The sequence below is a fragment of the Amblyraja radiata genome, chromosome 28 (genome assembly GCF_010909765.2).
Source record: "Amblyraja radiata isolate CabotCenter1 chromosome 28, sAmbRad1.1.pri, whole genome shotgun sequence".
Taxonomy (NCBI): domain Eukaryota; kingdom Metazoa; phylum Chordata; class Chondrichthyes; order Rajiformes; family Rajidae; genus Amblyraja; species Amblyraja radiata.
Window position 1 is genome coordinate 28,968,877 of NC_045983.1, and position 27,613 is coordinate 28,996,489.

General features: G+C 43.8%; 1 long non-coding RNA gene across 1 annotated transcript; it reads right to left on the minus strand.

Moving 5' to 3' along the window:
• Positions 1-8,283: 8,283 nt before the first annotated feature.
• Positions 8,284-27,558, minus strand: LOC116989039. The gene is made up of 3 exons (XR_004416111.1): positions 27,238-27,558; positions 11,011-11,018; positions 8,284-8,296 (listed from the first exon to the last, which is right to left on the minus strand). It is a non-coding gene; the product is annotated as an uncharacterized LOC116989039 (long non-coding RNA).
• Between the last annotated feature and the right edge of the window lie 55 nt (positions 27,559-27,613).

Genomic DNA, 27,613 nt, shown 5'->3' on the forward strand with positions numbered 1-27,613 from the left:
TTATCTGCAGAAGAATCAATCTACAAGAAAAACAATGCTACTTACATTAACATTTTACAGTAGAACACAGTATCAACAGACATTAGAGGCAAATTTCTGCAAAATCATACTCTTAGTGAAGGCAGCATTCATTTGACCTTCACAGGGCAGATACAACACGAAAGCTTTAATGTGAAGATGGGTCCTTGAATCTTTATTCTACAGATTAAAGCTCAGCACAAGGACTCTATTCCTTGGAGCGCAGGAAGATGAGGGGTGATCTTATAGAGGTGTATAAAATCATGAGAGGAATAAATCAGGTAGATGCACTGAGTCTCTTGTCCAGAGTAGAGGAATCGAGAAACAGAGGACATAGGTTTAAGGTGAGGGGGAAAAGATTTAATAGGAATCTGAGGAGTAACTTTTTCACACGAAGGGTGGTGGGTGCATGGAACGAGTTGCCAGAGGAGGTAGTTGAGGCTGGGACTATCCCAATGTTTAAGAAACAGTTAGACAGGTACATGGATAGGACAGGTTTGGAGGGATATGGACCAAATGCAGGCAGGTGGGACTAGAGTAGATGGGACATGTTGGCTGGTGTGGGCAAGTTGGGCCGAAGGGCCTGTTTCCACGCAGTATCACCCTATGACTCTACGACCATGGTTTTAATGGTTTATTAGGGATTGGGTCAGAAACTTCACACCTACTTCGAAGTTGACTGATAAAATCCCATGTATATGGGGTGGCAAACATCAAGCCCACAGTACATCTTCAAAGCTCCATCCAATCTACACATTCAGTTACCAGCAACATATATGAAACTAGCCCTTATAAGCTCCCGCACAATTAAGACTCTCTTAACCAAATAATCAGTGGTGGACCCTAAAGACTCGGTGGGCTGAAGGGCATGTTTCTGTGCTGTATCTCTAAACTAAACTAAACTAAAAACTAAAATAGGCTCCAATATGCTCATGTCCATATGTGATAGGAACAGAATTAGGCAATTTGGCCCATCAAGTCTACTCCTCCTTTTAATCATGGCTGATCTATCTTGACCCCATTCTCCTGCCTTCTCCCCATAACCTCTGAAATCTTAACTAATCAAGAATCGACCTATCACTGCCTTAAAAATATCCATTAACTTGGCTTCCCAGCACTGGCACATCTGGAGCGTCCTGGCTCATATGTGCGGATGTTATTTGTAGATTTTAGTTCTGCATTTAATACTATCATCCCCAGCAGAATGGTGGACAAACTGTCTGATCTGGGTGTTAATGCAAACACATGTGGATGGATTAAGGACTTTTTAACAGACCGCCCACAGACTGTCAGGATGGGGTCCAATTACTCCCCAGTCCTGACGCTCAGCACAGGTGCGCCACAAGGTTGTGTGCTGAGTCCCATCTTGTATACAATATACACTTACGACTGTATACCAACACACAGTACAAACAGGATCATCAAGTTTGCGGACGACACGACTGTGGTGGGACTGATAAACAACGATGACGAGTCTGCCTACAGGGATGAAGTCCAAAAACTGACCGTCTGGTGTACCAAAAACAACCTGGTACTAAACCCATCAAAGACAAAATAACTTGTCGTTGACTTCAGGAGGAAGAGGAGAGAGGAACCTGCTCCCTTATACATCAAAGGAGACATGGTGGAGAGAGTCAACGACTTTAGGTTCCTGGGAATAAACATCTCCCAGGACCTCAAATGGCAAATGAACACCGTCACTCTCTTGAAGAAGTCACATCAGCGGCTGTATTTCCTGAGGTCTCTACGGAGAGCAAACGTCTCACAGCCGCTGCTGCTGTCCTTCTATCGATGCGCCGTGGAAAGTATCCTCACCTATGGAATCCTGGTGTGGTTTGCCAGCTGTACTGTGGCTGAGAGGAGGGCGCTGCAGGGAATTATAAAAACTGCGCAGCGCATTACAAACGCTAACCTGCCCTCCTTGGATGACATATACAAGGCCCGATGCATGCGCAGGGCCATAAATATCAAGAAGGACACATCCCACCCTGCCAACCACCTCTTTACTCTGCTACCCTTGGGGAGGCGACTCAGGTCTCTGCAGGCTCGCACCGGTAGACTAAAAAATAGTTTCTACCCATGTGCGGTAAAAGAGCTTAACTTCAATAGTGAACACTGGGAAGCAAGAAGTAACTTCGAGGAATACCGCTAAATTCTTTTAAACTTTTTAAAAAATGTATCTATTATTTTACTATTAACTGTACATATGTGTATTGGTTGTTGTGTTGTATTTCTTTTAACGGAGGAGAAGCAAATGGAATTTCGTTGCTCAGTTTTGTGCAATGACAATAAACATATTCTATTCTATTCTTCTCTATTCTGTGGCAATGAATTCCACAGATTCACCACCCTCTGGCTAAATAAATTCTTCCTCATCACTCTCCTAAAGGAATTGATTAGAACGGGTGTCAAAGGTTATGGGGAGAAGGCCGGAGAATGGGGTTAGGAGGGAGAGATAGTTGGGCCGAATGGCCTAGATTTGATGGGCCGAATGGCCTAATTCTACTCCTATCACATGAACTTATGAACTACAGTGAGAGGGCAGGAGAATGGAGTTGAGAAGGAAACATAGATCAGCCATGATCAAATGGCAGAGCAGGCTCGATGGGCCGAATGGCCTAATTCTGCTCCTATCACTTATGAACCTATAAACCTAAGGACATATCAACATTTCTAACACGGTGAGCAAGTACCAATATAGTGCACTTCCTGCTGTTTAGGAATACATGTCCTGGAAATTTAATCCGTAGGTATTAAATCCGTCAGCTGCTGAGATCATATAAAGGTCAGTGTTTATATTTAATATTACTTCATATGTGACTTCCTCGATGTAGCCTGCAGATACGTGACCTTTTAGTAATATAGCTTTTTACAGATACAGATATTTTTAGAATAAAAACAATTATGAAACTTGCCACTTTGAGACTTGAGGCTGAGAGAAAAATGTCAGTGAGTATGTTTCACAAAGGTCAGACAAAGCTCAGACTGAACGATGTCTCAGCTGATTAGATCATTACTTTTCAAGCATATCACCCTCTTTAAAATTAAGTAAGCAGGATGAAGTTACCTGTGATTTGAGTCTGGATGGATACATTTGGGTACTTTTGCATTTTACTTATTTGGTAGTTGTGCATAAACCTGTGCAACTCGTGTAACTGTTTCTTTCCTTTCAGAATAAGTCCCTAATCACCAGAATCATTCCAATGGTTTGTGCCGCAGAGTCTGGATGAAATTTGTCAACCCAGCACAAAAGCGGTAGAGTTGCTGCCTCTACAGCGCCAGAGACCTGGGTTTGATCCTGACTACAGGTGCTATTTGTGTGGAGTTTGCTCGTTCTCCCCGTGACCACGTGCATTTTCTCCCAGAGCCCCGGCCCCAGCCTATCCAGTCCTGCCCTATAGCTCGAACCCTCCAGTTCTGATAGTATCCTGGTGAATTGTTTCAACAGCCTTTCCAGCTTAATAGCACGGTGATCAGAACTGCACACAATACTCCAAGTGAACCAGCACCTTGCACAGCTGTAACATGAGATCCCAACTCTTGTACGCAACGTCCTGACCAACGAGGGCAAGTGTTCTTCATCACCGTGCGTTGGCTACCTGCATTACAAGATGTTCTTGTAGCCCTAGATCTCTCTGTTCTACAACGTTCTCCAGGGCCCTGCCATTCACAGCATAAATCCTGCCCTGGTTTAATTTTCTAAAGTGCAACTCTTTGCACTTGTCCAAGTTAAATTCTATTTGCCATTCCTTGGCCCACTTTCCCCAGTGTAATCTTAGCTAGCCTTCTTCAATGTCCGTCGTTCCACAAATCTTGGTGCTGTCTGCAAACATACTAACCATACCAGCTACAAGTTCATAAGTTCATAAGTTATAGGAGTAGAATGGGTCCATTCGGCCCATCGAGTCTACTCTGCCATTCAATCATGGCTGATCTGTGCCTCCTAATCTTATTTTCCTGCCTTCTCCCCATAACCCAAGACACCCGTTCTAATCAATAATTTGTCTATCTCTGCCTTAAAAATATCCACTGACTTGGCCCACTGTGGCAATGAGTTCCACAGATTAACTACCCTCTGACTAAAGAAGTTCCTCCTCACCTCCTTTCCAAAAGAGCGCCCTTTATTTCAGAGGCTATGACCTCTGGTCCTAGACTCTCCCACCAGTGGAAAAATCCTTCCGACATCAGTGTCTTTCATTATTCTGTAAGTTTCAATGAGGTTCGCCCCTCAACCTTCTAAACTCCAGCTGTCAAACGCTCATCTGGAATCTGGAACTCTCTGTCACAGAAGGTAGTTGAGGACAGTTCATTGGCTATATTTAAGAGGGAGTTAGATGTGGCCCTTGTGGCTAAAGGTATCAGGGGGTATGGAGAGAAGGCAGGTACAGGATACTGAGTTGGATGATCAGCCTTGATCATATTGAATGGCGGTGCAGGCTCGAAGGGCCGAATGGCCTCTACTCCTGCACCTATTTTCTATGTTTCTATGTTTCATCATATGCGAAACCACTCATTCCTGGGATCATTCTTGTCAACCTCCTCTGGACCCTCTCCAGAGCCAGCACCTCCTTCCTCAGGTATGGGGCCCAAATTTGCTCGTAGTACTCCAATTGCGGCCTGACCAGCGCCTTATAGAGCCTCAGCATTACATCAAATTCCATCCATCTTGTTGGTGTAAATGATAAACCACAGTGGACCCCGCATGATCTCTGTGCCCTCAATCTGAAAACAGCTCTCCACTACAAATTGTGGCAGAACCATCAGCGACTTCACTTCAGAAAAATGTGATTTGCATCCAATTTCCTGATGTGGAACTTTGTCATGGAAATTCTTTCTCTTGAAGCAATCATACAACCTGATGATCTGCAGTAAAATAAACAATTGGCTTGGATGTTCCACCCTCTTTGGACTAATGGAAGCACGAAGCACCATGTTTGTCTTGAAGCTGTCGTGGCACTGTAATTTCCTGAAAAGGATTATTAAAGGAATAATCTAATCTAATCTAATCTAGATAATATGGGGCACAATTTATTTTTGTGTGCATGTAGTAGATTGGTGTTGTGAGATATGAATCAGGTTTCTATTGATGTAGAGTGTGTGGGAATGAACTGCAGATGCTGGTTTGAACCAAAGATAGACACAAAAAGATGGAGTAACTCAACAGGTACACAAAATTGCTGGGGAAACTCAGCGGGTGCAGCAGCATCTATGGAGCGAAGGGTTCCTTCGCTCCATAGATGCTGCTGCACCCGCTGAGTTTCCCCAGCAATTTTGTGTACCTTCGATATTCCAGCATCTGCAGTTCCCTTTTGAACACGAGTAACTCAACAGGTCAGGCAGCATCTCTGGAGAAAAGGAATAGTGATATTTCGGGTCATGACCCTTTCGTCAGTCTTCAAAAGATGGGTCTCGACCCGAGACGTCACGCATTCTCCAGAGATGCTCTCTGGCCCGCTGAGCTACTCCAGCTATTTTGTGTCTATCTTCTATTGACGTGGATATGTGAATTAAAATCCGACCAGATTCATGGCATTAAGTCTGGAATATATATCCAGCCTGGTACTAATGAGTCCACTGGACTGCCATAAATACTCACCTATATCAGGAAAATAAATTTGTCATCCTCTGCAGGTCTGGTCTACATGTGATTCCAGGTGACTCCCTGAAATGGCATTGGATGTAAAAAAACAAAGATCACATGCCAAACATGGTGAGGCACGGTGGCGCAGCGGTAGAGTTGCTGCCTTACAGCGCCAGAGACCCGGGTTCCATCCTGACTACAGTGCCGTCTACAATTTACACGTACAATTGCCTTGGTGTAAATTGTCCCTAGTGTGTGTAGGATGGTGTCAGTGTGCGGGGATCGCTGGTCGTTGCGGACTCGGTGGGCCGAAGGGCCTGTTTCCGTGCTGTATCTCTAAACCAAACTAAATTAATAGTCTGCAATTTTCTTCTGTGCTGAGACTCAGAATCAAATATTTTCTGCTGTTCTCATCTACATTGAACATCAGGGATTATTTGGGGCATCTTTCTGGCGTCAAGGAATTGAGGGAGCACCAAGTATGGTCCAGTCGACCCCCTGCCACGGGTACCATGTAATCCCGTGCTACCTGCTCCATGGTCGGGTAGTCGGCGACTAAACCGTCTCCCCCAGCTGGTTTGCCTGGTGAGGAGGGGGCTGTGGACCCCCAGCAGGACCAAAACCAAGACCTGTCAAAGGGCGGGTGAGCTCCTAGCGAGCCAACAGCCATCCACACTTCAGTAGAAGTTGCGATCACTGTCGTACACGGCATTGTAAGGCACCATGCCCGTTGATGTTTTCGACGATGATGATTCAAACAAAAACCTATTGGCAGTTTGACTTCCATTAATACTTTAAGGGCATCAAAGTCGGCCACTGAGGTATTTTGATTCTATACCATTGTAACTATGCAGGGGAAGACAATTCATTGGCCCAGAACTCCCGGAATGAGCTCAGGGAAGGCATTAATTCACCAACTGAATGAGTGATTGGCAACTGAATCATCCAACCAACAGCTCGAGAGCAGTCCTGAACTACTATCTAACCTGTGTCTGAAGAAGGGTCTCGACCTGAAACGTCACCCATTCCTTCTCTCTGCCTGTCCCGCTGAGTTACTCCAGCTTTTTGTGTCTATAAACTGTAGTTAATAGTAAACTATAAAACATCCCTTTAATGGTATGTGCTATTTTATTATTGTCACATGTGTCAATAAACAGTGAAAGGCTTTGTGTGTGTTCTATCCAATTAAATCAGATAACACTGTACATGAATACAATTAAGCCATACATAAGTAACTGAAGAAGGGTCCTGACCCAAAACGTCACCCATTCCTTCTCTCCAGAGATGCTGCCTGTCCCGCTGAGTTACTCCTGAATTTGGAGTCGTTCTCTTCCACAGCTGTTTGTTGTCAGGAAGGGAGAAATAGCTTCTTCAGAAGCTACGATGAGTTACTCCAGCACTTTGTGTCATTTTTTTGTAAAGCAGCATCTGCAGTTCCTTATTTCTCCAGAAGAACTACCAGCATCGTTCCCCAGTGACTCAGTCACTCTCACAGTCATTGAGAGTGAATTGGTAGAGCTGCCGCCTCACAGCGCCACAGACGCAGGTTCGATCCTGACTGCCGGTGCTGTATGTGTGGAGTTTGCATGTTCTTCCTGTGACCATGCGGGTCTTCTCCGGGTGCCCTGGTTTTCACCGACATTCCAAAGACATGTGTGTTTGTAGGTTAATTGGCCCCTGTAAATTGCCCCTTGTGTGTAGGGAGTGGATGAGAAAGTGGAATAACATGGAACTAGTGTGATCAGGTGAGTGATGGGTGGGTGCAGACTCGATGGGCTGAAGGGCCTGTTTCTGCGCTGGATCTCTAAACTAAATGTTGGGCCGCACCAAAACTCTGCTAGTCGTACCTGCACTTGGTCCAGAGGCAGGCTGCCACAATCAATGCAGTAACTGTGGCATTACCACCCACTGCCTACAGGTATCTCTGGGATGGGTCAAACAATAAGAGAGTCAGACTAGGAAAATAGGAAAGATCTGGCAGGATAAAAGAGGACCGACTCGTGAATCAAATTTATCCGTGGGCTCGGAGCTTCCGAACACAAAGGGAGGAATTAAAGTCATAATTTACATTGGTTTTTAGTATTGTACATTGCAAAAGCTAAGAGAAACAAGGGAGATACTGGGATTAAAAATGGATGAGGTAAACATAGCGAAGAAGGAAACAGTGGGATGGATGTCTATAATTAATGTTGATAGTCCGGATGGGACAAATTCTAGGCTGCTGAAGGAGGTAAGAATAGAAATTGTGGGGGTGCTGACTGTACTTACATTTTTAATTTAAAATTCAGATTTTTATATTAAACTAATGAATGAATGTTGACCAAAGTACTGAATGTATCAATGTCTTCCAAAAATGAAAGGGTCAAAGGTGGACGAGGCATAGAGTCACAGAGTGATACAGTGTGGAAACAGGCCCTTCGACCCAACTAGTAGAGTCATAGTCATAGAATGATACAGCGTGGAAACAGGCCCTTCAGCCCAACTAGTAGAGTCATAGTCATAGAATGATACAGCGTGGAAACAGGCCCTTCGGCCCAACTAGTGGAGTCATAGTCATAGAATGATACAGCGTGGAAACAGGCCCTTCGGCCCAACTAGTGGAGTCATAGTCATAGAATGATACAGCGTGGAAACAGGCCCTTCGGCCCAACTTGCCCACACCGGCCAACATGTCCTATCTACACTAGTCCCACATGCCTACCTTTGGCCCAAATCAGATGTGATGATGTGAAATGATATTAAGGATTGCTTTACCGAAATATCTTTGTCAGCTAATGGTACAAAGTAATGTTCATATAGAGTGGGTTAAAGTGTGTGTGTGTGTGCGCAATTTCCATCCTGCCTTTTTGTTCATTAAAGAACAGCCCAGACAGAGGTATTTATGAATGAATAAGAAAAGGGAGCACCTTGTTTTTGGTTTGTTTTTAGAATGATGGTTATATTTCTACGGCACCCATTTTATAAAAAGGAACTTAGGCATAATTATGGTTTTACTTTTTATATCTGATTCTATGTATAGCAGCGTGTCCGAGTCGTAAGGTTGTAATTGCAGTGTTGTGGTCACTCTACACACCAGTAGAGCATCCCACTCTATGGTTAGGCAGTGGACAATCACTTGATATCATTGCCATGAATCATTAAGGAAGCTTTTAAGCTATTAATAATATTAAGGCATTGATGGGCAAAAACAATGCACAGCCTAACCCGAACCCAATTTTCATCAGATGGCCAATCACTACCGATCCATGGGGTTTTGGGACCTTCTTGAATTGAATTGAATTGAATTGAATTATTTTTTTTTTGATGTTTAAATCGAGTTTTGGTCAGTCTATCAAACTGTTTCTTTCTTTTCCAGGGACAGGTTGCAGCTGAACTGGAGGGAGGCATATTCTGGCAGTACCTTATGTACCAATTGATACAATGGAGTTTCTCTGGAGAGAAGGAATGGGTGACTTTTCGGGTCGTGACCCTTCTTCAGACAGACTGAAGAAGGGTCTCAACCCGAAATGTCACCCTTTCCTTCGTTTCAGAGATGCTGCCTGTCCGGCTGAGTTACTCCAGCATTTTGTGTCTATCTTTGGTGTAAACCAGCATCTGCAGTTCCTTCCGTCACGATGTAATGTAGTGATTTGTACGGCTTCAGGAACAAGATCACGTTCTTCAGTCGTTGGACATGATAAAGTTGGACATGTGGAAGTCGAGCCCTTTACAATCCAGTCAATCTCTTCCCAAGATGCTGTGTGGAGAAGTCAACAACAGACCTTAAGGGTGAAATGGGGAATCAAGAACCAGAGGATAAAGGTTTAAGGTGAGAGGGGAAAGATTTAATAGGAGCCTGAGGGACAACTTTTTCACCCAGAGGGTGGTGAGTGTATGGAATGAGCTGCTGGAAGAGGTAGTTGAGGCAGCATTTAAAATACATTTGGACAGGTACATAGACAGGAAAGGTATAGATATAGGGGCTAAACGCAGGCGAATGGAACTAGCTAACATGTGGTATCTGGGCCGAAGGGCCTGTTTCCATGCTGTACGATTCTATGACTCCATATGTTCCATGGTGAGGGATGAGTGGCCACATTGTACTTTGGATCATCCAAACCCTCCCACTTGTCGAGCATGTGGCCACAATGCTGGCTGCCTGTGGGGATTCTGATGAGGGCTGTTCACTGCCATTGAAGGTTAAAGCCAGAAACCTCTGCTCTAAAATCAATGATGTGGTATGTTTCCATGCTTTGGAATATGATTCCATGCCTATGTCAAACTCTTGGCTCCTCTTCGAATGAACTGGAAAGCACTCCATATGTGGCCTTTGCCGATTAGTTTAGTTTAGTTTAGTTTAGAAATGCAGCGCGGAAACAGGCCCTTCGGCCCACCGACTCCGCGCCGACCAGCGATCCCCGCACATGAACACTACCCGACACACACTAGGGACAATTGATGTTTTTATACCAAGCCAGTTAACCTACAAACCTGCACGTCTTTGGAGTGTGGGAGGAAAATTAAGATCTCGGTGAAAACCCGCACAGGTGGCGGGGAGAACGTGCAAACTCCATACAGACAGCACCCGTGGTCAGGATCGAACCCGGGACTCTGTCGCTGTAAGGCAGCAACTCTACCGCTGCTCCACCGTGTCGCCCTGACTGAACTGCACAATTATTATTGGACATTGAAGTTCAATTTAATTTTATATTTCTTTTGTGATTATTTCGATGTGAAGCATTTCCAGATACCTTAGATACATAGAAACATAGACAATAGTTGCAGGAGTAGGCCATTCGGCCCTTCGAGCCTGCACCGCCATTCAATATGATCATGGCTGATCATCCAACTCAGTATCCCGTACCTGCCTTCTCTCCATACCCCCTGATCCCTTTAGCCACAAGGGCCACATCTAACTCCCTCTTAAATATAGCCAATGAACTGGCCTCAACTACCCTCTGTGGCAGAGAGTTCCAGAGATTCACCACTCTCTGTGTGAAAAAGTTTCTTCTCATCTCGGTCCTAAAGGATTTCCCCCTTATCCTTAAGCTGTGACCCCTTGTCCTGGACTTCCCCAACATCGGGAACAATCTTCCTGCATCTAGCCTGTCCAACCCCATAAGAATTTTGTACGTTTCTATAAGATCCCCTCTCAATCTCCTAAATTCTAGCGAGTATAAGCCAAGTCTATCCAGTCTTTCTTCATATGAAAGTCCTGACATCCCAGGAATCAGTCTGGTGAACCTTCTCTGCACTCCCTCTATGGCTATAATGTCCTTTCTCAGATTTGGAGACCAAAACTGTACGCAATACTCCAGGTGTGGTCTCACCAAGACCCTGTACAACTGCAGTAGAACCTCCCTGCTCCTATACTCAAATCCTTTTGCTATGAAAGCTAACATACCATTCGTTTTCTTCACTGCCTGCTGCACCTGCATGCCTACTTTCAATGACTGGTGTACCATGACACCCAGGTCTCGCTGCATCTCCCCTTTTCCTAATCGGCCACCACTTACACTATCCAAGGCGGGAAACGCTGAATGTGGGGTTGTATATATATGTAGGATCATATGTAGGGATCCTAGTAAAAAGCCAACGCACAATCACAAATCTCTGACACCAAAATAATCTTTTATTTTTTTTTTCGTGTTTTTCAGTCACAAAGTTCTCAGGTTCATTATTATTCTATGAAGGTTTAAAATGGTCTGCATTCAGCAATTAAAATAATAAAAAACAAACTTATTATAAATCCAATATGCCCCAGAGGAGCAAAAAGCAACGTTTCAATTTGCAATTTGCATTTTAAAAAAGCAAATCGCTGACAAAACAAAACAGCAAATTGCCGGCTTAGAAATGTTTTTTTTTGACAGTGGAATTGCAAGGAACTGCAACCAGAGCAAAATGATGTCCAATTTAGGAAGGAAAGCAACCACAGTGGATTTTTAGTTCAGATCCAGCTTTTTAGCTGTGTAGAAATCCCTCTTTGGAAGGTACAACAATGTACTATTTAGTTTAATAATAATAATAATGGATGGGATTTATATAGCGCCTTTCTAATACTCAAGGCGCTTTACATCGCATTATTCATTCACTCCTCAGTCACACTCGGTGGTGGTAAGCTACTTCTGTAGCCACAGCTGCCCTGGGGCAGACTGACGGAAGCGTGGCTGCCATTCTGCGCCTACGGCCCCTCCGACCACCACCAATCACTCACACACATTCACACACAGGCAAAGGTGGGTGAAGTGTCTTGCCCAAGGACACAACGACAGTATGCACTCCAAGCGGGATTCGAACCGGCCACCTTCCGGTCGCCAGCCGAACACTTAGCCCATTGTGCCATCTGTCGTCTTGTTTAGTTTAGAGATGCAGCTCAGTAACAGGCCCTTCGGCCCACCGAGTCCGTGCCGACCCGCGATCCCCGCACATTAACACTATCCTACACACACACAAGGGACAATTTACATTTATGCCAAGCCAATTAACCGACTAACCTGTACGTCTTTGAAGTGTGGGAGGAAACTGAAGCTCTATGAAAAACCCACGCGAACACAGGGAGAACGTACAAACTCCGTACAGACAGCACCCGTAGTCGGGATCGAACCCGGGTCTCCGGCGCTGTAAAAGCTGTTAGGCTACAACTCCACCGCTGCGCCACCGTGCCGCCCTAAAAGAGGCGGAGAAATCTCTCTTTGGAAAGTACTTTGTACCATTGTTCCATTTATTAAAACAATCTGTGTTTGTGGCAGACAGTGAATGATAAATCGTAGCATAACATGTTAGTTAAAGTAGCGATACAAACCTTTTAGGTCAGGAGGTACAGCATGGAAAGAGGCCCTTTGGCCCATCGAGTCCATGCTGACCATTGATCACCTGTACACTAGTTCTATGTTATTCCACTTTTGCATCCTACACACTGGGGGCAATTTTCGACAAACCTGCACATGTTTGGAACGTGGGAGGAAACGGGAGCCCCCGGAGAAAATCCACGCGGTCACAGGGAGAGCGTACAAACTCCGTGCAGGCAACACCCGAGATCAGGATCGAACCTGGGGAGTTTGCACTAATGATGTTTGCCAGATTCCTGTCTGACATGTAATCATTGATGTACCAGGGAAATGGAGCTAAATATGTCACCCACATACAGTGCCTCTCTGTTAGCAATGAATTCCCCCTTCTCCATGGTTGCACAATGATGCTAAACCAACTGTTAATACTTCTTCAATCTCACTGACCCAGGACTGTATTTTTCACGTGTACGAAGCAACTGCAGATGCTGGTTTAAACCGAAGATAGACACAAAATGCTGGAGTAACTCAGCGGGACAGGCAGCATCTCTGGAGAGAAGGAATGGGCCCTGATAGATGCTGCCTGTCCCGCTGAGTTACTCCAGCATTTTGTGTCTGCCTGCTGTATTTTTCACCCATGTTCAGTTCACTGTCAGGACCAAACCTCCACAGCCCTTGTTTCTCTCCCTTGATGTCAGTGTGTGCCAACAATTGGGTGGTCTGAATCTATCATTCCAAAGCTCACTGCTTGAGATCAAAACCTCGATAGACTCTGAATGCGTTGCCCAAAGCACATGTGGCTGCAGGGGCCACTCTCCACTTAACTGAGTTTAAAACCATCTTCTCCTGAGATGCTGCCTGACCCACTGAGCTACTCCAGCACTCTGTGTCTTCTGTGGTGGTAAGTTCATGGGAATGAAATAGGAGTGGATGCATGTAAAAGCAGTAGCTTACAACCCAACAATATGAACAATGAGTAGGAAGGAACTGCAGATGCTGGTTGACACCGAAGACATACACAGAAACCCTGGAGTAACTGAGCGGGTCAGGCAGCATCTCTGGAGAGAAGGAATGGCTGACATTTCGGGTTGAGACCTGAAACATCACACATTCCATCTCTCCAGAGATGCTGCCTGACCCGCTGAGTTACTCCAGCATTTTGTGTCTATCTTCAGTCTAAACCAACATCTGCAGTTCCTTCCTCCACACCTGGCTTTGAACTTATCTCTCTACTCCATCATCAATGGCAGTAACCTGACCCTCTCTCTCAAATTCAGGCTGAATCGAAAATATTCTATATCATACACTTCTAAACCCCACGCTCATCACTTGCTTCCTTCCCCCACAAGGAATAATCGTCCAAATGTTGGTTTGGCAGAGTGCCTTGAATTATGTTTTCACTTTAAATCTGTTTCCTACGATTCATATTTCCTTGGCTATTTTCAATAAAAGAAATAAAGCAATTCACAAAGAAGCATTAGCTTTATTCAACTATCCCATTTAAATCAAGAGCCAAGAGTCAAGAATGTTTAATTGTCATATGTCCAAGATAGAACAATGAAATTCTTACTTGTCTGTCCCACTGAGTTACTCCGGCTTTTTGTGTCTATCTTTGGTTTAAACCAGTATCTGCAGTTCCTTCCTACACAGACTCATACACTCACACTCACTCAAAAACTCACACACACCCACACACACACACACACACACACACACACACACACACACACACACACACACACACACACACACACACACACACACACACACACACACTCACACTCACTCAAAAACTCACACACACACACACACACACACACACACACACACACACACACACACACACACACACACACACACACACGCTCACATGCTTACACTCACTCATACACTCTCACACACACACACACGCACACACTCACACACACAATCACACACTTACACACACACACACACCCACTCACACACTCTCACACACTCACACACAATCACACACTTACACACATACATACACACACGCGCACACACTCACACACGCTCACATGCTTACATACTCACTCACACACTCTCGCACACACACTCACACACACTCACACACACACACTCACGCACACTCACACACACACAATCACACACTTACACACACACTCACACACACACACACAATCACACACTTACACACACACTCGCACACACACACAATCACACATACACACACACACACTCACACACTCACAGACACATATATATACATACGCATTTACACGTTCATACACACACACAAACAATAATAGTGCAAAAAGACAAAGCCAATGCCCCCAGGTCTATGTAGTTCAGAGCATATTTGGAGGCTGCAGTGTTTAATAGCCTGATGGCTGTAGGGAAGAAGCTGTTCCTGAACGTCCAAAACAAACACATACTAAAATTTAACTGTAGGACAGGCAACTATTTTGCAAAAATCCGAAAGAATGGAGCCATTTGTTAGCGAGTTATTTTCACTCACAGAGTATTTGCCAAGAGTCAGGAGAGTCGAGAGTGGTTCATTGTTATATGTACTGGCAGGGTGGAACAATGGAACTGGTACTGGACCAATGACATTCTTACATGTTAAAAGGGAACAGTGAGAAAATCGAATAGCGGAAGAGTTACAGCCGGGAGAGACGAGATACTGGGAGAGGTAGAGCTTCTCACACTGTACATCGATTCATCATCGCCTGCTGGTACCCCACCAAGCCACACAACATCCTGCCTTGCAAATATATCGCTGCCCCTTCATTGCCACAGCGTTGAAATCTGAGAACAACCGACCCAATAACCTTCACCAAAAGAGTACAGTGGTTCAAGATGGCAACTCACGTTGTTTTAGTTTAAGAAAAAACTGCAGATGCTGGAAAAATCGAAGGTAGATACAAAATGCTGGAGAAACTCAGCGGGTGAGGCAGCATCTATGGAGCAAAGGAATAGGCGACGTTTCGGGTCAGAGACCCGAAACGTCGCCTATTCCTTCGCTCCATAGATGCTGCCTCACCCGCTGAGTTTCTCCAGCATTTTTGTCCACCTTAGAAACATAGAAACATAGAAAATAGGTGCAGGAGTAGGTCATTCGGCCCTTCGAGCCTGCACCACCATTCAATATGATCATGGCTGATCATCCAACTCAGTATCCTGTGCCTGCCTTCTCTCCATCCCTTTAGCCACAAGGGCCACATCTAACTCCCTCTTAAATATAACCAATGAACTGGCCTCAACTACCTTCTGTGGCAGAGAATTCCAGAGATTCACTACTCTCTGTGTGAAAAATGTTTTTCTCATCTCGGTCCGAAAAGATTTCCCCCTTATCCTTAAACTGTGTCCTGGACTTCCCCAACATCGGTGAACAATCTTCCTGCATCTAGCCTGTCCAACCCCTTAAGAATTTTGTACGTTTCTATAAGATCCCCCCTCAATCTTCTAAATTCTAGCGAGTACAAGCCGAGTCTATCCAATCTTTCTTCATATGAAAGTCCTGACATCCCAGGAACCAGTCTGGTGAACCTTCTCTGTACTCCCTCTATGGCAAGAATGTCTTTCTTGTGTTAGTTTAGTTCAGTTTAGTTTAGTTTATTGTCACGTGTATGCACAGTGAAAAGCTTTAGTTGCGGAAAGACAATGCATGATTACAACTACAGTTTATAGATACATGATAAGGGAATAACGTTTAGTGCAAGGTAAAGCCAGTAAAGTCCGGTCAATGATTGGGCTGATCACCAACGGTGATGAAACAAAATACAGGGCGGAGGTGCAGAACCTGGCGGACTGGTGCGCACGTAACAACTTGTCACTAAACACCTCCAAGACCAAGGAGCTGATTATTGACATCAGGAGGTCCCATAATGGAGAATACGCCCCAATCTCCATCTACGGGGAAAGTGTGGAGAGAGTGTCCAGCTTTAAGTTTCTGGGCACTCACATTTCAGAAGACCTCACATGGTCCACCAACACCGCCGCGCTGGTCAAGAAGGCACAGCAACGACTGTTCTTCCTGAGGACATTAAAAAAGACTGGTCTGCCCCAACAGCTGCTCACAACGTTCTACCGCTGCACCACAGAGAGCATATTAACGTATGGCATCTCTGTGTGGTATCTCAGCTGCACGGAGGCGGAGAGGAGAGCTCTTCAGCGCGTCGTCCACAGAGCGCAGAGGATCATTGGGACACAGCTACCAGCTTTGGAGGGCGTCTACCACACACGGTGCCTCAGGAAGGCCGTCAGCATCCATAAAGACTCATCACACCCTTGTAACGGACTGTTTGAACTACTTCCCTCCGGCAGACGTTACAAGGCCTTCTACGCCCGAACCTCCAGACTCAGAAACAGTTTTATTCCCAGAGCTATAGCGGCTCTGAACCGGCCCTGCTGAGTGTCCCCCACCCCCCCTGGACTGTCTCCCTCGGATGGTCACGTCACACAGCTTATTTATTTATTTTACTTTTCTTTTACATCGGTTGGAAGCTGCAGACTAAATATGTGCAATGACAATAAAATATATTATTATATTATTATTATTATTATTATTATTATTATTATTATTATTATTATTATTATTATTATTATTATTATTATTATTATTAGGTAGATAGTAGTTCAGGACTGCTCTCTGGTTGTGGTAGGATGGTTCAGTTGCCTGATAACAGCTGGGAAGAAACTGGGGTCAGGAATAATTGGAGGGTAGTTCAATAAATGCTGACGTGGCAGGAGATTTCCTAATTCCAGAAATGAATAAACAATGAGAATATTGTTCGTTCACTGCATATGATCGGGGTTTTAGTTAGAACCGAGAAACCAACATCTCAAATACTTTGATAGAAAGGCAGAAAACGCTGGAGGATTGGGATTGATCAACTTCAAGGTGGAAACTGAAAAACGGTGCAAAAGTTTTAAAAAAAAACCGTGAACTCTGAAAGGGGTTAATTTGCGAATCTATTCCAGATTTCTCGCAGAGAGAAAGGACACAGCCCACGGTGGGAAGGGCTGCAGCCTGAGGTAAGGAGAGACAGTCGGTTAAGCTGAAGCAGAGCAAGAATGTCATTGTCCTATCTGGGACACATGACAATAAACTCCCTTGAATCTTGAATCTTGAATCTATTTAAACTCTTGGGAATCAAGTGCAAATCCATTTAAGCAAAGCATGTGCGTTGAATGATGTGTGAGTGAGCTATAAAAACAGCAACGTAAAATATAATTGACATTATAAGTTGCAGAACCAGTTGTTCACTAAGTCATTTAGGTGACTGCTATTCATTAATAAATGTATGTCTTGTAAATGGCAATGTAACAATGACCCTTCAGTTCAGATTAAACATATGACAGAAGTGCCTCAGAACCAGCCAACGGCTTCTGTTGGGGATTTCTTTACTCTCATGCATTTCCTACTGTGACCACCCTCTGGGCGGCACGGTGGCCCAGCGGTAGAGTTGCTGACTCACAGCGCCAGAGACCCGGGTTCGATCCCGACTACGGGTGCTGTCGGTACCGAGTTTGTACGTTCTCCCGGTGATCTGAGTGGGTTTTCTCCGGGATCTCCGGTTTCCCTCCCACACTCCAAAGACGTACAGGTTTGTAGGTCAATTGGCTTCAGAAAATTTGTAAATTGTCCCTAGTGTGTGTAGGATAGATAGTGTTAATGTATGGGGATCGCTGGTCGGCACGGATTGGGTGGGCCGAAGGGCCTGTTTCCATGCTGTATCTGCAAATCAAGAGTCAGTAGTGCTTTATTAATCACATATGCAACTGCACAGTGACATTCCTTTTGCCTATTACACATGTATGTGGTGCCATTGTTAAACGCATCTAAAGACCTGGACGGAGAGAGAGGGAATGCAAGAGTTACTTGAAATTAGAGAATTCAATATTCATACTGTGTAAGAAGGAACTGCAGATGCTGATTTAAACCGAAGATGGACACAAAATGCCGGAGTAACTCAGTGGACCAGGCAGCATCTCTGGGGGGAAGAAATGGGTGGCGTTTCAGGTCGACCCGAAACGTCACCCAGGTCGATCCTTCTCTCCAGAGATGCCGCCTGTCCCGCTGAGTTACTCCAGCTTTTTGTGTCCATCTTCAGTGTAAACCAGCGTCTGCAGTTCCTTCCTACACAAGGGCTTATCCTTCTTGATGATAACCCTTGCTGGGTTTGGTGGTGCCGTCAGAATGGCTTAGATAAGTAACCACAGTATATTTTGTAGATGGTACACACTGCAACCACTATGCACTGGTGGTGGAAGAAAGGAATGTGTAGGTTGGTTAATGGGGTGCCAAGCAAGCAGCTTGATTAGTCCTAGATATCCTGTTGGAAGGAACTGCAGATGCAACTGCAATATTCTTAAAGCCCACGAAACACAAAATCCTGGGTTATGCAGCCATTCAGTATGTCCCTCCATAAAGTCCACTACATCCCTTTCCAGACCACCTTATTAGATCCACACTGCAGGTGGGTGATGGCCAAATGTTTGTCTCTGGATGCCTCGGTGAACAACGATTCCACAATGTCGGACGTCGCTGAGACAATTCACTGTCATTCGGGGGTTGCTGGGCAACCTACTTTCCAATAAACATTCACGTTGTAGTAGGAAGGGAACTGCAGATGCCGGTTTACTGCGAAGATTGGCAACAAAATGCTGCAGTAACTCAGCGGGTCAGGCAGCATCTCTGGAGAAAGGGAATGAGTGACCTTTCGGGTCGAGACCCGTGTCCAAAGAAGGAACTCGACCCAAAACGTCGTCTATTCCTTTCTCTCCAGAGATGCTGCCTGACCCGCTGAGTTACTCCAGCACTTTGTCTCTATCTCCCATGATGTAGTACATGTGTGCATTGCATGATATGATAACATTACCGGGTTCAACGCATTAGTACGAGGGAATTTCACATTTCTTCACGTTTGTGAGTGGAACGTCCATTTGTTGTAGTCATGTTAACTGATATAAATGACACTGAACTGGAACGCTACAGTCTTGAGAAACTGATTGCTTACCCACATGTTGTCATCATATTATCTGATACCAAACAAAATTGTAAGCTTACCTTGATTCCCTCTTCCACGCCCTAAGGCAAACATATCTAGCCAGCCCTTCCTGTTTACCCCAGTCCCAAATGGACGAAGTCATTGTCTTCATGTAACAATGGTGCATTGTAACAAACCACCAGAATGGTTTCAACTGCTCCACCAACCAGGGAATGCATGTTGCACTATCAGAGCTGGCCTCCTTGAAATTGGTAGCCAGTCATTTCCCACCTCCCCACTCACTGCGAGTCTAATGGGTCTGAACCGCGCTCTAAGTAACGAAGAATTACGAATGCAGTTTTCTGTAAGTACGTTTTCATGCATCGGCTTCCTGGTGTACCTCCAATTGAATTTGAGTTTGAAGAATTTAATGGCACCTAGGTGGGAGGGAGAGCCAGCATGGAGGACCTGTAGAAACAAGGCACTGCAGATGCTGGCTTACAAAAGTGCTGGAGTAGCTCAGTGAGTCAGGCAGCATATCTGTCTGAAGAAAGGTCCCGACCCAAAGCAACACCAATCCAAGGTCTCCCGATGATCAGTCTGATGGAAGACAATGCTTTCTTCGTTGGCCATCATGTTGGAGTTGCTTGCCCATTCCCGTTGCCGATTTCTGGGATGGTTGCAGGTCACACAAGCTGCAAGTGCTTATTTATGTGAGTCAAAGAGCACGGAAGCAGGCCCTTCGGCCCAGCTGGCCCATGCCGACCATGTTCCATGCTCCACATCTCCACTTACTAGTGGAATTGACAGTGTAATCATTGCAGGTTAAAAGATCCAATTTTTATATTTACAAATGGAATGCATATTTACTTCAATGCTCTGAGAAATGTGCTCGGAAGCTGGCGTTATAATGAAGCACAGAAATTGGAAATAGGAGTAAATCATTCAGCCCTTTGAGCAAGTTCAACTTTCAACATGGCCATGACTGATCATCTACATTGATGTAGGATTTACACTCAGTCCCCATCGTGCTAATGCTTTTTGTGTCCAGAAATGTATCTCTCTCCTTCATAAATGTATTCAGCATCTTGGCTTTTACAGCCCTCTGGTAGTGAATTCCACACATTCACCGCAATCTGAACACAAAAAGAAATTCTCCCCATCTCACGAGTCAAGGGTCAAGAGTGTTCAATGCTCATATGTACCGAAAATAGAACAATTAAATCCTTACTTGTGTTTCAGTCTTTAGACACAGCGTGGAAACAGGCCCTTCGGCGTACCGAGTCTGCCCAGAACAGTGATCACCCCATGTGATCAATAACACTATCCTGCAGACTAGGGACAAATTTACAACCTACCGAAGCCAATTAACCTACAAACCTGTACGTCTTTGGAATGTGGGAGGAAACCGGAGCACCCAGAGAAAACCCACGCGGTCACAGGCAGAACGTACGAACTCCGTACGGACCGCACCTGTAGTCAGGATCGAACCTGGTTCTCTGGCACAGGCTGCAACTCTATCGCTGTGCCACTGTGGCACCCTAACAAAAGAAGTGAATCACTTGCCATGTAATCTGAAACAGTTACCCCTGGTTCTGGACAGCCCAGCCAGGGACAACCCATCCTACTCATATCCATTCTGCCTAATCCTGTCAAATCTAGTCAATTTCAATCACATCCCTTTTATTTGTCTAAAGTTCTGAAAGAATATTAACTTAATTGATCTTATCTTTTCTCATATGGCAATCCCACCATACCAAGAACCAATCTGATGAATCTTCATTAAAATACACACATCCTTTCTTGGGTAAGGAGACAAAGGCTAAATAAAAGGTGAGACCTCCCTAAGGTCCTGCATAATTATGGCAAGACATCTTTGCTTCTAAGTTCCCTTCCTTCTCCACTCCCTGCCCTCTTGCTATGAAGCCCAACATAACTGCTGGCTTCACCTGCATATTTGCTTTCAGGGGCTGGTGTACAAGAACACTCAAGTCTCTTTGTACATGATCTCGTGCATGATCTAACAATATGGCCTTTCTGTTTTTGCCAATGGTGAGTAACTTTGATTGATCCATATTGTGGGGCATGTGAGATATTTTAACCACTTACTGAATATACCAGCGTCATCATGAAACATCTTTGCATTCTCCCCACGATTCACGATCCCATCCAATGTGGTCTACAGCAAACCTTTCAACACATTACCTCCTGTTCCTTCATCCAATTCATGAATACATCAGGAATAACAACATTGCCGGGCTGACCCATGCAGCACCCCACTAGTTACCACCTGCAACTCAGAAACAGCAGCCTATAAATCCAACACTGTTTTCTGTCTGTCAATTTCCAATCCACACCAGTACATTACTTCATAAAGCATCACTTTATTCAGATTCAGATTCAGATTCAACTTTATTGTCATTGTGCAGTGTACGGTACAGAGAGAACGAAATGCAGTTAGCATCTCCCTAGAAGAGCGACATAAATATGAGCAATAAATAAATATATTTATGTGCCTACAGTCATAGTATTTTTTTCCTGGTGTTTCCTATCTGCATACTGGACTTCGGTTCCTGCGGCTGCAACAACTTTCTGGTCGATCTCCGTCTCGCTCCTGAGCTAGTCAGAGCAGCGGAGCAGCGGAGCAGCGGGGCGGCAGAACTCGCTGTTCATCCATGGCTTCTGATTCGGGAATATGGTCACCCGTTTGAGGGAGGTGACACTGTTGATGGTGGAGTTTATAAAGTCTATGAACAGTACGCTGTTTAATTTTTCTCCATCAGAAACATCCCCAAAACTCCAGTGTTTGTCGTGTGGTACCTCTGGGAATTGCGATGACCTTCAGTGTCATTGGTCTTTTTATTTTATTTTACAGATTCATAGAAGCTTTAATCGTTCAATTTTATGTTCCTGAAAGTTTAATTCCCCTCTCCTATTTCTCGCCCCTACTTTATCAGTTTCCTCATCTTCCATCCTCGAGTCTGCCTTGTTATCTGACAACCTTACATGACTCCTCTTTGAATCTAACACCATCCCTAACTTATTTTGTTAAGCCTATGTAATTGTATGCAAAAGGGCACAAAGTGCTGGTGTAACGCGGTGGATCAGGCAGCATCTCTGGAGAACATGGGTGGGGGACATTTTGGGACGGGACCCTTTTTCAGGCTCTTTATTTTTATACCATTATACCATGCTGGAATTGCTTAGTTCATATATTCATTCCTTAGATGTCAGCTATTCACCGTCATGCCTCTCAGTGAAGTTTCCCAATTACAATTAAATCTTCATAGTTTTGTTTAGATTTCGAACCCCAATTTCAGCTTGAACTAATTCACTTTACTTAAGTACTCTCAGAAGCTGCAAGAATGTGAATGCCATCTGATACAGGGATTACTGTAGCTGGATTACTCGGGTCAATGAACTTTATTTGTTGGCATCTTGATTCACAACATTTTCCAGGCAAATTAAATCATTGTCCTTTTGACCGAGCTCCTGGAATGCTCAACATTGCAAACCTTCTCCCCCCCCCCCCCCCCCCCCCCTCTCCCTGCAAAGCCATAGCTATGTCTCCCCCAGTATTTCATCTCACTCTGTTCTAACTCCCCCAACATTTCATCCCTCCCTGCTCTAACGCTTCTGCCTTCAGATCTCATCACTGGCTTGCTCCAAACATGGACTGAATGGCTGATTTCTAGAGGTCAGATGAGAGTGGCATCCATTGATATTAAGATCATTGATTGAGTGTGGCATCAGTCACCCTTCTAAACTGAAGTGAATATGTATCAAATGAACAGAGTCATATCTTGTCCAATGGTAGATGCTATGGTTGTTGCAGGACAATTATCCCAACCCAAAGACATCACTAAAGGGTTTATCTTTTAGTTTAGTTTAGAGATACAGTGCGGAAAGGGGCCCTTCGTCCCATTGAATTCGCGCCGAGCGGCGATCACCCACGTACACGAGGGACAATTTACAACTCTTACCGGAGCCAAATTAGCATACGTACTTGTACGTTTTTGGCATGTAGGAGGAAACCGGAGCGCCCGGGGAAAATCCACACGGTCACAAGGAGAACGTACAAACTCCGTACAGGCAGCATCCGTAGTCAGGATCGAACCCGGCTCTCTGGCGCAGTGAGGCAGCAACTCGCCCACTGCACCACCCTGCTTGATCCCCAGACCAAAATCTTTAGCTGCTTGTTCAATGACCTTCCTTCCGTTATAAGGTTTATAAGGTTGGAAGTAGGTAGTTGAATCGTACTGAATGCACGATTACAATTCCATTTGTATCTCCTCAGCAAAAAATGCAGCCCATCCCTGCACGCAAGATCTAGACATTCTTCAGTCATCGGATGGCAAGAGACAGGAGTATTCATGCCGCAAAAGTGGCAGGTAAAGACCACCATGGACCAAAGATAATCTAATCATCCATTAATAACAATTAATGGGACTAATATTGCCAAGTCCCTCAATATTCAATATCCTGTGGCAAGTGGCTTACTTCCTGACTTTCCAGAGTCTTTCCACCATTTATCGGAGTGTGCTGGAATTGTTTCCATTTGTTTGGATAAGTATAATATCAGACAATTCCCTGAAGCTTTACAATATCTAGAACTAAAGTTAGACACAAAATGTTGGAGTAATTCAGCGGGACAGGCAGCATCTCTGGAGAGAAGTAATGGGTGACGTTTTGGGTCAAGACCCTTCTTCATGCTGCCTGTCCCGCTGAGTTACTCCAGCATTTTGAGTCTGCCTATGGTGTAAACCAGCAGTTCCTTCCAACAGAATACCTAGGACTAATCAGGCTGCTTGTTTGGCATTCCATCAACCAACCTACACATTCTTTTCTTCCACCGCCAGTGAATAGCGGTCGCAGTGCGTACCATCTACAAAATATACTGTGGTTACTTATCTAAGCCACTCCAGCATCACGTTTCGCATCGAGACCCTTCTTGCAGATGTTGGTTTGAACCAAAGATAGACACAAATTGAGTGTGAAGAAAGGTCTCGCCACGAAACATCACCCATTCCTTCTCTCCAGAGATGTTGCCTGTCCCGCTGAGTTACTCCAGCTTTTTGTGTCTGTCTAAGGACAAGCCCTTTGCGTATTAACCATGATTGACAACCACTGCGGTAATTATCGTTGAGGTCACCAGAATGACACATCATTTAAAAACAGAATTGATGAGCATGCCAGATCTTAACATAGCTTTTTCACTTAAAATAGAAGACATTCCTGTTTCCTCCCTTCTAAGCAGTAAACAATCAATTTCTGTGAATTCTGTATTTTACAACGAAGTGTTTCCTCATGGCCGTTTGAGGTGAAACTGCTATCTCCCCCTTCACTTCACAGAATTCACAGAAATTGATTGTTTACTGCTTAGAAGGGAGGAAACAGGAATGTCTTCAATTTTAAGTGAAAAAGCTATGTTAAGATCTGGCATGCTCATCAATTCTGTTTTTAAATGATGTGTCATTCTAACCAGCCAAGAACCTCTGTCATATAGTCCACTGTCAAATTAAATAAATAGTTTAACCATCACTCTATATTTTTAAAGAAAAAGACACAAAGCAAAATTGAAAAATATTTGGATTTTTAAAAGTTTCACATTATACAACATATCTTTCAATTTACATATCGATAACAGGCTACCATTTCCCACTTTACTTCGAGAAGCATTCATACCATTGACAAAGTTATAAGTAGTTATGAAATGTATTTACACTTATCTGTACGTTCAGAAGCTGCAGAAATATGACAGGAATTCTTTATTGCATACAATTTGTACAGAGTCCAAATGTATTTGCCATATCTGTTCACTAATATGGATTTTGAAAAGACTGATAATTTTATAATTCTTATTGAACTATTCTTTTATTCAACAGAAGCAACTTGCTCCATACAGGTAAAGACAAAAGTAGTTACATTTGTTCAAAAAGGCTGTAGTTCCATTGTTAGGTTGCGGCCATGCCAGAAAGTGCTAGAAGAAATCAAGTGATCTAGGTACAGCTGCTCTAACCAGGAATACGAAGGCATAAACTCTGGATAGATTCATTTTTGCTCCTTTGGTCTTTAGGTCTGCACTGTTCCCCTACTTGAAGCCTCTTCAGCACAAATCCAAATTAGATCACTAAATGGCAAGTGAAAAACATTCTTCTCCATCTACCATATTAAAGAACCTTCAATGCTTGAAATTAAGTAAAATAGCATTTATTCTCAATCTATGTGTATGTTAGACGCAAATATATATATATGCATGCATTATATATTAAAGGAAAGACAGCTTCCTCATGCCAAAGATAAGTGCAGAGGTGCACATATCTTACTGAACCATCCCAGCCACTTTCACATCACGTATATTGTTTCCTGATTTTGTTACTTGCTGTTACTGAGGATAGCACTGAGCAAACAATGCTAAAGCTGTTAAATTATCTGTCTGTTTATAATAGAACAGCATTACATTCTCTTCCGTTAAAAAAAAATTCTGCCAAGTGTCATTGTTCACAGTCCCATTCATCAGCAACGGATCACTATTCTCAGATCTCTGCAGATGCTGCTGCATTGGTAACTGCAATGAGGTATATTGAAGCATCTTGGGTTTAACTAATAAACTATTTCTGTTCAGTCCCTGATAAGATGCCGTAAATTTTCAAACTAGGATCCAGGGGATGTGCCTGCAAAGACCAGCAATGTTGTAACGCTGCCCCTGTCAAATTACTGGAGTAATAATTGGTTTCTGCAAAGGCTGATTTTACATAGAAATCACGATATTACTCTGGGCTAAAACAATCAAAATAATCAGCAATACAGAAAAAACCCACTGAAGACAAAAATTCAGGCATCACTCAAGACACAACATGCTCGAGTTACTCCAGAATTTTGTGTCTATCTTCGGTGTAAACCAGCATCTGCAGTTCCATCCTACACATTTCTGCATGTTCCTAATAATTATAATTTTTATAGATTCAATATTTGGGGACAAATATTCTCAGTTTTAGACACATACTCAATATCTTTGAATTATCTCACAACTTAGTGAACAACATTTTTTTTTCCAAGTATAGAACATTCATTTCCTCTTTTGACTCTGATCTATCCAGATTCTGCTATGCTTACTAAGATAATAAATGCAATAATCTTTTTTGATGTATTATCTTATATCAGTGATCCAGTGAGCATGACCCCAGAGCTCCAACTTCTGAATATAATATTCTGGAAGGTTAGATTCCCTTGTACGATAGAGGCAGGATGATGACCATACCAAAGTACATAGCTAAAATCACCATCCTGAATTCAACATACTATATATCACTTCCTGGACACATTCCACAAAGCTTTATTCATAACATCTCCTAAAATCATAACCTCTTACATCTAGAAGGACAACGAGTTAATGGGAACAGCACCGCCTGTATATCTAAGCTTCACTTCACTTTAATATGAATATGTATAGTCATTTGTTTATTTTCATTGGGTTTAAATTCTGGAATTCCTGAGCAATTAAGACCAAATGCAGCAATTAAGGATGGGCAATAAAAAGAAGACACAATGTGCTGGAGTAACTCAGCGGGTCAGACAGCATCTCTGGAGAATATGTTTTGGGTTGGGATCCTTCTTCGGGATGTTTGTCCTGACCCTAACACATCCCATAGATGAATGAACCTTGAATCTTGATCAAAATCTTCATTATTTAATCTATATTCTACAAAGAAGTATTATGTTGACTGTCTACTGATCACCTTAAGTCTTTGTAATTTCTTATGATGAATTTGTATACATTTTCTAAATGTTCTCTCAACACTTCCTTTAGATATCTGGACTCTAATTCAAAATACATGCTGCCACAGAGACTAGAACTGGACTATATTACTAATTCTCACACTACTGCATCTACATGAAATTATTTTGCCATTTCGAGGAGAGGGTAAAAGTATTGTGACAATATTATTAAATGATTGTGTTTTGGCTTATCCATGTTGTTCCCCTGTAGTGTGACCAGCGTGCTTCAAGAATAAAACAAACACGTTTTTGAAATGGCTACTTGGCATGACTTTGAGGCACTGCACTTGTTCAACTGACATCAACAATGCTGAACAAAACACAAAGTGCTGGAGGAACTCAGCGTGTCAGGCAGCATCTGTGGAGGGAATGGACAAGTGGCATTTTAGGCCAGGATTCTTCTTCAGACAGGATCAGTCTTGAAGAATGGTCTTGACCCGAGACGTCACCTATCCATTCCCTCCACTGATGTTGCCTGACCTGCTGAGTTC